Source organism: Lissotriton helveticus, chromosome 2_1 (genome assembly GCF_964261635.1).
Source record: "Lissotriton helveticus chromosome 2_1, aLisHel1.1, whole genome shotgun sequence".
NCBI lineage: Eukaryota > Metazoa > Chordata > Amphibia > Caudata > Salamandridae > Lissotriton > Lissotriton helveticus.
This window is the reverse complement of record NC_136059.1, coordinates 502356286-502369994: the sequence shown is the minus strand read 5'-3', so window position 1 is coordinate 502369994 and position 13709 is coordinate 502356286.

The window sequence follows — 13709 nt, the reverse complement described above, 5'->3', positions numbered from 1 at the left end:
AGAATACAGAGGACATAATACATGTAAAGCTCTACCAATGAAGTAAGTGATGTCCACTTCATTGCGCCAGTCATCATAAATGTATCCCTAAGCTTCTTATCTTGTTAGACATCAACCGCCATATGTATCATATAACTATTTTGCATTTCCAAAATAGCGAATTTTAAGGAATAAATAGCGATTCTTTACCATTCCTAATTTGCGATGAGCAAATTGCTAATTGCAAATTACCCATTCATTTCCATGGAGCAGGAGGCCCATAGGAATGAAGGTGCAATTTGCGATTAGCAATTAGCTCATCGCAAATTAGGAATTTTTCCAAAGGTGCAGGGGTGTCTCAAGAACACCCTGCTGCACCCCTGAAAACGAAATTTGTGGACATATGGCGCACATAAATTTTAACAACATTCCTTTACCTCAAAAACGATTTTCAATTCATAATTTGAAAACACTGCCCACAGGGAAATTACTTAAAATGTCCTTAAGACACATGAAAGTGTTTTTTTATTGCCTTTCCAGCATGGTTGGGTCACTTTTAACATGGCTATGTAACACAAACATTTAAAATCTAAATTTCCCATGCACAGGTCGGAGCATATTTACAAGCAACTTGCGCCACAGAGAAAGGTCTTACATTAAAATGGGAAAAATAACATCAGGGACAGTCAATTGCCGTATAAAGAAGCATACACCATTATGTCCTTGTCATAAATTTAAAAACAATTCCTTTTCCCAAAAAACGATTTTCAAATCATAATTTCAAAACACTGCACATGGGAAAATTACTTAAAATGTCCTTAAGACACATAAAAGCGTTTTTTGATTGCCTTTGCAGCATGTTTGTATCACTTTTAACATGGCTATGTAACACAAACATTCAAAATCTAAATTTTCCATGCACATGTGGGAGCATATTTACAAGCAATTTGCGCCACATAATTCATAATTTTCTCCCAAAAGCACACTATTCTCTATCTAAATTAAAGAAATATTTTCTCACCTTAGCAAATACTTTGAGTTTGAAAACAGTCTCAGAAACACACCAATTTGTCTTCAGCAGAGCAAAAGGTATGCACTCCAGAATCTGCAGCTATCAAAAGCACAGAAATGCTGTAATTCTTCACACATATCTCTCATGTCACCCAATCAAAACTCTTCCCTCACTTTTTTTCCAATGAAAACCCTTCCCCCCTCTGCCCTTTCTGCCTTTTCTGCATGGCAACCACCTCTTGGAAGACTTCTGGTGTTTGCAAGTTCACACAACTTTGTTGCAATTGAACTCTGAACTCTCAGTGCACCTGCATATCCAGTGCATTCTTTCATTTAATGATTTTTTATTGACCATTCAAAATACATCTTTCAAAGAACACATCCGTGCACCCTAACTTTCTGTTTTCAGCAATCAAAATCCACCAATCACTGTTACTGCTTCATGAACACAGAAACTCCACAGTTTTTTTCATTTTAAACCCAAAAGCTCTTCTTAGAGCTACCCTACATCTGATCACTCACAATTATTATTTTACTCTAACATTTTTCACTAATTTCCAACAAAGTACGCTCCCTGGGGCGCTACCCGGTACGCGAACCGGGAGCTAACCTCGCGAATTTTTTTTTAAAAATGTTTTTTTTTCGCACATATAAGCCTCCTCAGCCACCCTCAGAAAACCTAGGGGGTCAAGATAACTCTACCGTGCCCCCTTCTACCCATTCTGAACATTATTTGCCCTCCATCTTGTATCTTAATTCGACCGAAACACAAAATGGTGGACTCCCGGAACGCTTAAGGTTCGCGAACCGGGGCGCTCAACGGTTCGCGTACCGGGTCGCTCTCTGGGAAGCGCACCATCAAAAAAGGTGGGAAAGTAGTTCACAGAAAAGCCACTGGAGACAATTTCACCAAATATAGATTAGCTCATACTACATACCAATCCCTACCATTTTCACAAATTTGATTGGAATTCCATTTAGTCATTTAGCCTGTAGACCTCTCTAAATACCGTGAGGTAAATTACTTCACAAAACACATCTGAAGTGTTGGAATTGACAACCAATGAAAATGTTACTTTCATTTTCTACTTTTTTTACCTGACATTTCATTGGTTATATACCTGAATATATATAAAGGAAGAGAAGAAAACACCGCCATTTTGACTACTACTTCTTGCTGTACATTTCAATAGTATTTTCACTAATTCCTTCAACTTCTTTCTAAAGGTAAGTTTTTATTTTTAAAACTGAAGTATATTGTGCACTATAAGTTAATATGGTAAACTTTTTCTGATAGATATATACTATCCCTCTGTAGTAGTTATAGATTTAGAGAGACTTCTCTGTTATAGTTATGGATGGAGTTAGGCTTCTCTTGTATAATTATGAATTTACTTACGTTAAATCACATACACTTTTTTATATTCCTACTTCCACTCTGATACTATACACTGCCCAAAGATAAATTCACTGATAAAAAATGCCTATCTAAAATTATTCCCAACATTGACCTATCTCTACTAATATATATTTTTTTAATCCAAATTTCAGGCAAAATGGAAGGCGAAAACCAAGTTTCTTTTGAAATGGACCTGCAAGAGAGCAGCCAAGAATTGATTGATACAATTGATCAAATTGACATTGAATTTTTCGATGAAACTTGGGACAATGAACTACTGCAATGTGTACAAGCAGTAGATAACCTCCTTGCAAATGAGGACATTTTACACCCTCAGAGACTACAATGTATATTCCATGATAATTATGAAATTTCTGACAATGAAATGTTAGAAAGTTTAATAAATTATGAAACACAATCACAATAAAAAAAATGCTTAAAAAATAAAGAAAATAAAAAATAATCAACAAAAACAACAATCAATTAACATACAGCATTTGAAAAGTCTATCATTCATTTTTCATTGCAGTACGCTGCCCAGAACGCTTCCCGGTTCGCGGACCGGGCGCTCCCCACGCAAAAAAAACAAAAAATTAAACCTAGGGGGTCAGGGAGGATCTAGTATGCCCCCTTATGGTCATTTTCGCCTTTGTTTTGGCCTCCTCTTGTCTCTCAATCCTACCGAGAGACAAGATGGCGGCCGCTCCGGACTGTTTAGAATGTTGACAGACACCGGAGAGCCAATCAGCTTAGCTACGCGAAGTTCCGGTACGCTTAAGGTCCGCGGACCGGAGCGCTGCCCGGAGCGCGCTTACAGATATATATCTTTTTTTAAACGTTAATTTCTCAAAATCCACTGGAGCACATATATTGAGACCTAGAAAAGGCACATCGGGCTACCAGTCCCTACAATTTTGCCAAGTTTCATGCAAATCCATTCAGCCGTTCGGGCTAAAAGTGAGGCCAACCGCCCTATGGAAAACTCAATGTTAAAAACACGTTTTGGGACCCCCCTTTTTTCTCGGCCCCCCCTTGACGAAACCCCTCCAAATTTCCAAGGGCTGCTCAGAAACAAAATGTTCCATTTTCCAGAAAATTTCAGCCAATTCCGTCCACAAACGCCAAAGTTATTAGACATAGAATTTTCAAAAATCCCATAGGGAAAAAATCCTAATTATATATACCTACTGGCGACCGCCAGTAGGTAATATATATATATATATATATATATATATATATATATATATATATATATATATATATATAGGTCGCCAGTAGGTATATATAGTTAGGATTTTTTCCCTATGGGTTTTTTGAAAATTCTATGTCTAATAACTTTGGCGTTTGTGGACGGAATTGGCTGAAATTTTCAGGAAAATGGCACATTTTGTTTCTGAGCAGCCCCTGAAAATTTTGGGGGGGTTCGTCAAGGGGGGGCCGAGAAAAAAGGGGGGTCCCAAAACGCGTTTTTCCCATGTTAATTTCCATAGGGCGGTTGGCCTCACTTTTAGCCCGAACGGCTGAATGGATTTGCACGAAACTTGGCAAAATTGTAGGGACTGGTAGCCCGATGTGCCTTTTGTAGGTCTCAATATATGTGCTCCAGTGGATTTTGAGAAATTAACGTTTAAAAAAAGATATATATCTGTAACAGCGGACCGGGCAGCGCTCCAGGACGCGTACTTTTCGCGCAACGGAGCTTTGTGAAGCGAAGCTGATTGGTTCTCTGGCGTCTGTCAACATTCCAAAAAGTCCGTAGCTGCCGCCATCTTGTCTCTCGGTAGGATCGAGAGACAAGAGGAGGCCAAAACAAAGGGGCAAATAACCATAAGGGGGCATAGTAGATCCTCCCTGACCCCCTAGGTTTAATGTGGAGGCTTTAAAACGGCCCCGCGGGGCAAAAAAAAAAAATTTTTTTTTTGTTTTTTTGCGTGGGTAGCGCCCGGTCCGGGAACCGGGAAGCTTTCTGGGCAGCGTACTGCAATGAAAAATGAATGATAGACTTTTCAAATACTGTTGTTAATTGATTGTTGGTTTTGTTGATTATTTTTTATTTTTTTTTATTTTTTAAGGATTGTTTATTGTGTTTAATAATTTATTAAACTTTCTAACGCGGCGCGTCATATGACGCATTACGCGACAACGCAGGTCCAGAATATAGTGAAAATGTCTCCACCAACCAGCGGACGGCACACAACCCCTTTCAGCAGGCTAAATAGTTCTGTTAAATGACAACAGAAGGGACAGGCAACAAGAACCATCAGTCAAAGAGGGGAGGGCAAGTTCTTCTCTACCGGGTCACGTTGGAGCGCTACCGGAACTGATCGAATTGGTAGTCTACAGTGTTTCTGGATGTTTCAGACTGAAGCTGGCGTTAGCATGAGAGCACCACCATTTCGTAGCTCCGTCGTGGCCATTCCACGAGCAATCATGCTAGGCGCTCCCCACCAGAAGCCTGCGGGAGTCGGGGGCCCCCAAGACTTTTGTAGAATCTTCAAGGATGAGGGGACGGTTTCGAGAATGGAGCCCAAGCTCTAGCAGACAAGCGTCCGAGTTCCAAGGTGTCGCAGGCCCATTTTAGTGGACCACGCCCAAATCTGAAGAGATGGCCGCCATTTTGAGAGTCCTGTGGCAGCCGCCTATCGCTGCACCGCAAGAGCGGGAGCAACTCAAGTACATGGTGAGCGAGACGCTGTAGTCGAAAGAGCGGGCGGTAAACAGCTGAATAGCGGAAGAGGCACAGTGTAGCAAAAGCGGGCTGAATGGCAAATGAAATGGAAAAGGGGTGCCCCACTACAGCGTGTCTTTAGGTAAAACGGATTGTGGGACAAGGTGAAGAATGGAAGAGTCACCAAAAGGAAAAAAGTTCCGCTTGACCCCGGGAGCCGGCCACCTATGTCGGGGGCGATCTCAGGCCACACCAGGGCAACACGACTTGGGGAGGGGGCCGGAGCCAAGCGCCCCCTCCGAGTCCGCGACATGACACCGTCCCTCGGGGGCCTCCGTCAAGCGGTTCAGGGTGGCACCGCATCACAACAGCCCCCACTTACTTTAAGAATAGTGAAGATGAAGCAATTGCAAATAGGCTTCAGACAATGTTACAAGCACTCCTCAAAACGTTGAACTTTCAGAGTGCATGAGTTGGGACAGCGAGGGGTGATTTGGTTTCTCGGACTGTTTTTCTGGTCTCTCACCACTGGCATACTTTAACGTTTTCTTGTTTCTAGGACATTAATAGGTTTTATCATTACGTTATGTTATCGTTTCTTTGTTTGTTGTTTAATAAAAGTTCATGTTCATCAGTGGCCTACTGATTTTCGTTTTCCTATTTTTTTCTTTCCAGGTTGTTTCATGGTAAAGTTTCTGTTAACAGGATACAGTGATCACTTCGTTATTATTGCATATGTCCTTTTCACTAGGGGTGCTCTCTGGTCGGGCCAGATGACGTATCTCTAGTAAATGGTCCGGGTGAAAAAGGTGCATCAATCAGTGGGGAGTAGATAGGCATGACAGATTACAACGGGGGAGAAAGGTCCGCATTACGTACCCTTTCACTACTTGCAAAGATTTTCCTACGTTTATATGCAAACAGGGAATACCTCCAAAAAGAACTAATTCCCAAACAGTCAATGTTCGGACAATCAATCAATCAATGAGGAATGAAATAGGTACGACGTGTTAAAGGCTTGCGTTACCTACCCTTCACTATCTGCAAAGGGAGAGAGAATATTCCTATTCTTCCTCGTTTGCAGGTAGAGAAGATCCTTAAGAGAATTAACTTCGAACAATTCAATGCTCGATTGAAACAATCAACAAGGGGTACTGTGAACACAAATGAACGCCGCTTATGTACATACGCATTGCTATTTTCAACAGGTTGTTCCTAATGTTTCTATTTTAGCGAGGTCAAAAAGAGATCCCATTAGTGGCCTACTGATTTTGCTCGATTCCTTTTGTTTTTTTACACGATTTTTCGCTATCTGCAAAGACTAAACAGAGTATTGCGACTCTGTGCTTGTTTGTAAATAGAGAATGAACCAAAGAGAACAATCAATCAAATGGAGAGAGAAGCAGGCACGACGTATTACAAAGGGGGCAAAGGGCTGCGTTAACTACCCTTCACTATCTGCAAAGAGAGAGTACTCCTAATAGAAATGAGGGGTGGGGGGCAGTATTCAAAGCAGATCAGTGTGCATAAACACGAAAATGTTTTTACTTACCACGTACTTGACATTCGACAGCTTATGATATTTGCTATTAAAAAACCATTGAAATTCACTGAAAAAACCATAGGTTATAGACCATATATAGTTAGGAATTAGCATTTACAAAACCTTGAAAATTCACTGAAAAAACCATAGGTTATAGACCATATATAGTTAGGAATTAGCATTTAAAAAACCTTATTTTACTCACACAAAACCATTGAAATTCCATATATAGTTAGTTGCACTAACTATATATCGCGCACCCGCAATCCACTGCTGATCATGTCACATATTACATCATTCATGACATGGTCAGTGACATCACTGATGACATCACTGATGACATCTCAAATGACATCACTGATGACATCACTGATGACATCTCATTTGACATCATTCTTGTGCTAATACGATAAACCTCTTCAGACTCTAATATAACCTTAGATACACTCAGTGTAAACAGACACTCACACACTGCCACTCATCCATGGAGTTACTCACACACCCAGTCAGTCATGCAAAGAAACAATCTCACCTCCATTTCTTCAACTATACAGTTAAACACACCTTACTTATTGAAACATATACTAACACATATTTACTCTCTTATACAATCCCTGATACAAGTTCACAATGATCGATACAACCACTCACTCATTCAGTGGCTCTCATGCACAGTTATTTATATATGCCAACTCTCACATGTACTGTGTTTTACATATGTACTTACTATGACATGTAGCATTGAGATATCCATTCACTCATCAATACACTCATGCACACAGTCAACTGCCCATGTAGCTGTTTCCACATGCACTCTTGAACTCATACACCTAGTGAATAAACTGCTCACACATCTATGCATAGAGTCACACACCTTACAGCCACCCCCACACAAACTCAATCTCCCATAGAAATACTTGGGCAACCAATTAATAACACATATAGCCTCTCGTATAGCTAATGATCAACACATGCAGCAGTTTACAGAACAACAGACATAATGATGCACAAATTAAGACAGTTTAGTCACTAACCCATGCATTCAGTGAGACACATTTAATCACTCACTCATACAGTCAGTCATGCACCTACTAAATCCTTCATCCAGACACTTATACATCCACTCAAGACATATTTTAACTTTACAGAAAAATACAGTCACTGGATGTTGTCATCAGTGATGTCATCAGTGATGTCATTTGAGATGTCATCAGTGATGTCATCAGTGATGTCACTGACCATGTCATGAATGATGTAATATGTGACATGATCAGCAGTGGATTGCGGGTGCGCGATATATAGTTAGTGCAACTAACTATATATGGAATTTCAATGGTTTTGTGTGAGTAAAATAAGGTTTTTTAAATGCTAATTCCTAACTATATATGGTCTATAACCTATGGTTTTTTCAGTGAATTTTCAAGGTTTTGTAAATGCTAATTCCTAACTATATATGGTCTATAACCTATGGTTTTTTCAGTGAATATATATATATATATATATATATATATATTAAGTATAGATGTTATTATAATGTTAGGATATATTTATTGTTGTTTCTGCAAATAATTGTTTTTCGGCGTGTTTTCATTGTATTTAGCAGTTGTGTTGACAATAAATATGTACTCAATATTGTTGTGAATGATATTCTTGACATGGTAGATGTTTTATTTATTTGTGTGTCAGATGTTTTTGTACTTCATATATTATTATTATTTTTATTATTCAGCATTTGTTGGGTGTATTGCTACCCGGAGGAATCCAAGGACTAGCAGCAACAGGCAGAACAGCAGGCAGAGTAAATTATTGGAACATATTCTGAAACAGCCAGCTTTTTAGGAGCCTACAAAAGAGAAATGGTGGGTCACTGTGCAAAGATGTGGGGGAAGGGTGTTCCAAAGTTTGGCAGTGTTATATGAGAAGGACCGACCTCTACATTTAGCCCTTTCCATTTTAGGGACTGAAGCTAAAAATAGGTTAGCTTAGTGTAGGCATCTCTTAGGGCTATAGAAGGTGGTGAGAGAATTGATAATTGGGGACCTTTCCCCTGAAGGGTCTTGTGGGCTATACAAAGAGATTTGAATTTATTTCTTTCATTAATTGGCAACCAGTGTAGCATCTTCAGAGCTGGTTTGGCAGACTGAGTTTTGGGGATATTAAGCAACAACCTGGCTGCACCGTTTTGTACGACTTGAAGTTTCTGTATCGTAAACTTCGGGACTCCAAGATAAAGGGAATTCCCGTAGTCCAGGCGGGAAAGGAACAACTCCTGGGCCATGACTCTCAGTGCTGACATGGGAAGGAGCGGTGGAACTTTCCAAAGCTGTCTAAGAATGCCAAAGCAGGTTGCTGCCAATTTCACTGCTTGATGATCGAATTTGAATGACTTATCCAGCCAAACACTTAGGGGGTCATTAGGATGGCGGGCGGACTTTGCCCGCCCACCATCCTCGTGGTAATAGGGACCGCTCGCCATAAGGGCGGGGGTCCCGTGGGGGGTATTAGGATGTGCTCGCCACAGTGGCGGGCACATCCTGCATGTTAAGCATTGTGGTGGGTGGTGCTCTCAGCACCGCCCGCCACAATGCTTAAAAAGCACTTTTGCACTTTCATGATCAAAGCGGCAGGCACTGCGCGGTGCCTGCCTCTTTGATCATGCAAATGCAGGGGGGTACCACAGGTACCCCCCGTGTGCACCTCCCTACTCTCCTTCACTCTGGGGACACCCAGGGGGCCCCCAGAGTTAAGTCGGCATGCCTTTCCGTGGCGGCATTGAAAAATGCCTATCATAATATGGCTGGCAGTGTCTGATAGACACCGCCACCATATTATTCCTTTTCCGCCCCGGCCGAAAGGCGACCGGGGCGGAAAAGCGGCTGACGGTCTTTCCGTCCGCCGAGGTCCCCCCCGCCATACTAATATGGCGGGGGGAAATCAAGAGTGGATGTCTGGCGATTGCCCCCACCAGGCTGGCGGTGGCCATCGCCAGCCTGGCGGGGGCAATCCGCCCGACATCATAATGGGCCCCCTAGACTTTTAATCTTGGAGTTGGGAGCTGGAGTAAGGCAGAGACAGTTTGGCCAGGCCAGTCCGAAATCAGAGATGGAGGGTTAGCCCCTGACCATTAGCTCTGTTTTATTTCCATTACGCTTAAGACAGGAGTATTCCATCCATTTGGCCACCTTCTCTAGCAGGATTCCAGGTTTGAGGAAGGTTCTTGGCATGGTTTAGGGCCACCACCAGTTGCGTGTCGTCATCATATGTGATGATGTTAATATCATATGGCAGGACAATATCCGCGAGAGGTCTCATGTATACATTGAATAGTGTGGGACTCAGTGAGGAGCCTTGAGGTACTCTTTCGCAACTGAGCAACAGGCTCTTGGAGGTGTTGCCTCCATCGAACACCTGGAATGATCAGTCTTCTAAACAAGACTGAAGCCAGGTAATGATGCCCCATGAGACTTCGCCATTTCTAAGTCTGTTAAGTAGAATGTCATAGTTGACAGTTTCCAATCCGGAGTTCAGGTCGAGGAGGCTGATAGCAACTGCTCCTCCATGATCTAAAATTTTTTGGGATTCCTCGACTACTGCAAGAAGAGCAGTAATACATAAAAGTCAATGTTTTTGTCAGAGATATTTATGTGTTCAATATAGGTGACTTTGATAGTTATGTATAGGGACTCTATATTTTTGTCATCAATATCAAATATTCGATAATTGTGTGACTCAATATTTTTTGTCTTGATATTATGTCATTGATCTGTTGTGTGTATGTTTGGCCTCATTAGGAAAGATTCAGTTACCTTCACAAGCGCTCTAGAGGACTACAGCATGAGCCTGAGAGCGGCTGTAAAATAATCACTTGTTTTGCAATCTTGTACAACAGTACAACTACGAGTGGCATACTCATTGCTTAAGACAATGACAAGTCTGAGGATAATGACAGTCTGCTTGACATGCACCCACGGGTTATGAAGCTGTTAAAACTACAAAAGAAAATGCATGCAGAACAGACTGGTCCATAGACCTTCTAAGAATATCTAGCCTTGCTAGAAGTCTTCGCCTCTGTCTGTGGCTCATTGTGGTATTTTCAAGTTCGCCATAAAACATTAACTGCTTTAGCTAAAGACTTGATTTGTATGTCCATAGACCTCTCACCTTCAGGCATTGCTCGGAAACCTCTTCCTTAGGTTTTTGTAAGCCACCAACATCCTTGCACATCTTGGAGGTGTTGCCTCCATCAAACACCTGGAATGATCTGTCGTCTAAAAAAGACTGAAGTCAGGTAATGATGCCCCATGAGACTTCGCCATTTCTAAGACTGTTAAGTAGAATGTCATAGTTGACAGTATCCAATCAGGAGTTCAGGTCGAGGAGGCTGATAGCAACTGCTCCTCCATGAACTAGAATTTTTGGGGATTCCTCGATTATTGCAAGAAGAGCAGTAATATATAAAAGTCAATGTTTTTGTCAGCGATATTTATGTGTTCGATATAGGTGACTGATAGTTATGTACAGGGACTCTACATTTTTGTCATAAATATAAAATATTCGATAATTGTGTGACTCAATATTTTTTGTCTTGATATTATGTCATTGATCTGTTGTGTGTATGTTTGGCCTCATTAGGAAAGATTCAGTTACCTGCACAAGCGCTCTAGAGGACTACAGCAGGAGCCTGAGAGCGGCTGTAAAATAATCACTTGTTTTGCAATCTTGTACAACAGTGCAACTACGAGTGGCATACTCATTGCTTAAGACAATGACAAGTCTGAGGATAATGACAGTCTGCTTGACATGCACCCACGGGTTATGAAGCTGTTAAAACTACAAAAGAAAATGCATGCAGAACAGACTGGTCAATAGACCTTCTAAGAATATCTAGCCTTGCTAGAAGTCTTCGCCTCTGTCTGTGGCTCATTGTGGTATTTTCAAGTTCACCATAAAACATTAACTGCTCTAGCTAAAGACTTGATTTGTATGTCCATAGACCTCTCACCTTCAGGCATTGCTCTGAAACTCTTCCTTAGGTTTTTGTAAGTCACCAACATTCTTGCACATCACTTGCATAGTCCTTAATGGCTAGGTGTGAAAGAACTTTCCAATCAAGGAATGACCTGGTTGAAGGTATTCCTCCGTCTTCCTGCGCATCACTTGGAGAAATTGACATAATGGCACCTCTTGTTTGTGTTATGTGTCTCAGGCACTAAAAGAAGGAACTTGATGTTGCCTCACGTCTTGCAGTTGGTGGGTGACACTGTGTTTTCGGTGTCTATGATTTTTGTGTCATTACTCTTGATGATGGTGATAAGATTCTGCAATTTCTCCTGTTATGAGGGCACAGAGTCAGGCTCTCCAATATCCATTCCACATGCCCCTTGCCTCTTCTTTATGTTCTGGTGTGACCACTGTATGAAAATACTGTTTTCACTTAAAGGTTTATAAGTCATGCATGGATTTTATACATTTTTTGTGACATCTTTGTCAATCTAATTTTTTATGTGTGTAATGGCTACAATATGGGTACAATATGCTGTTAACAACTGCGTAAATTAGTTACATTCAATTACAATTTTGTGTTGCATTTTGATTTTCTTAGGCTATTCAGTTGACTTGGCAATCTTGGAGGTTGTGCAGATATATCAGTATGACTGCCTCCACTAGAGTCTTTATTCAATTGGTGTTGGGGGTGGCTCAATGGATGATCCTCCTCCAGCTATTTTTATCCTGGTGGAAGAATTTTGTGTTGCTCTTGCTCTGAAGCTATAGCAGTGCTTCCTGATATCCTATATCATGCTGGGTAATAGTGACTGCATTAATTTTTCCTGTAGACCTTGCCAGATATTATTTTTGGTGGTATCAGGCACATAGAGGGACTGTTTGCCCAATGCTGCTTTATTTTATTTATTTTTTAAGAATATAATTATTTCCTAACTCAATCCAGGCCCTCCTGGGATTCCTTCACCCTCCTCCATGACCTCGGGGTGTACATGGGTTTCCTCTAAAGTCATTCCATTTATTCCATTCTCTCCCCCATTTGCCAGGGGTTTTATTAAAAGGGTTTTATTAAAATGTAATTCAGATCAATTTATTTATTCAGCAATTATTAATATTTGAACATCATCATTACAGATTCAAATAATCCATTAGTAGGTATTTATTCATTAAGCAAAGAAAGATGCCAATTACAGAAAGCCAAATGACGGGTTCTGATGAGAGAATGGAAATGCATAGGCATGAGCTTTCATACTTAAGCAATGGAAAATGTGTAAATCTGGAAATTATTCTCAGCTATAAATCAGCAGGCACATACAATCTCTGTCTGGGTGGGAAAGGGAAAGCTCAGAGGGGCCACTCCTATCTAGTCCTGTTCTGCTCTCAAACGAAGGAACACAATTCAATTCAATTTTATTTATTTATGATTTTGGAACTCTGATGAGATCCACATAAGAGAATAACAAAGAAAAGTATACATTTCCATACAATCACAATAAAAAATACAGAAAGAAGAAAACATTTTATAGACCACTAATATATATCTAAAAAGCTTTTAAAAAAGTTAAACATTTTGTGACAAAACATTTCATTGGGTGGATTGTAAATGGCGTCTATGAATGCGGTGGCAGACAAGATACTTAATTTTAGACAAATTGGTCTCAACCACTTACGCCGATGTGAAAGTAGAGCCGGACAGACAAAAAGCACATGAGTCATATCCTGAATTGAATTATTACAAAGATTACACACATCTGAGGAACCATACCATCTGGACAAGCAATTATTGAAAGGGAGAAGATCCTGCCTCAATAAAAACCAGAAATGGCGTACACCATGAGGGAGATTCCAAGTAACATAAGATTGTACTTTTCTTATTAGGCAGGAGTCAATGGCCAGAGAAACACCTTTCTTTGAGATACAGACTTCCCTATCCATCTTAAAACTTAATTTCCAGGAAGCCAGTTTCAGAGTGGACTTCAGCTGGTATGCAGATAGTGTAAAAAGTACTGATTCATCTAATTGTAAAAGATCAACTGCAATTCAAAAATTCTTTACAATTAGAGAATGCTCTTTTAGAGTTCCTAGTAATTCTTTTTGAATAAGATGTC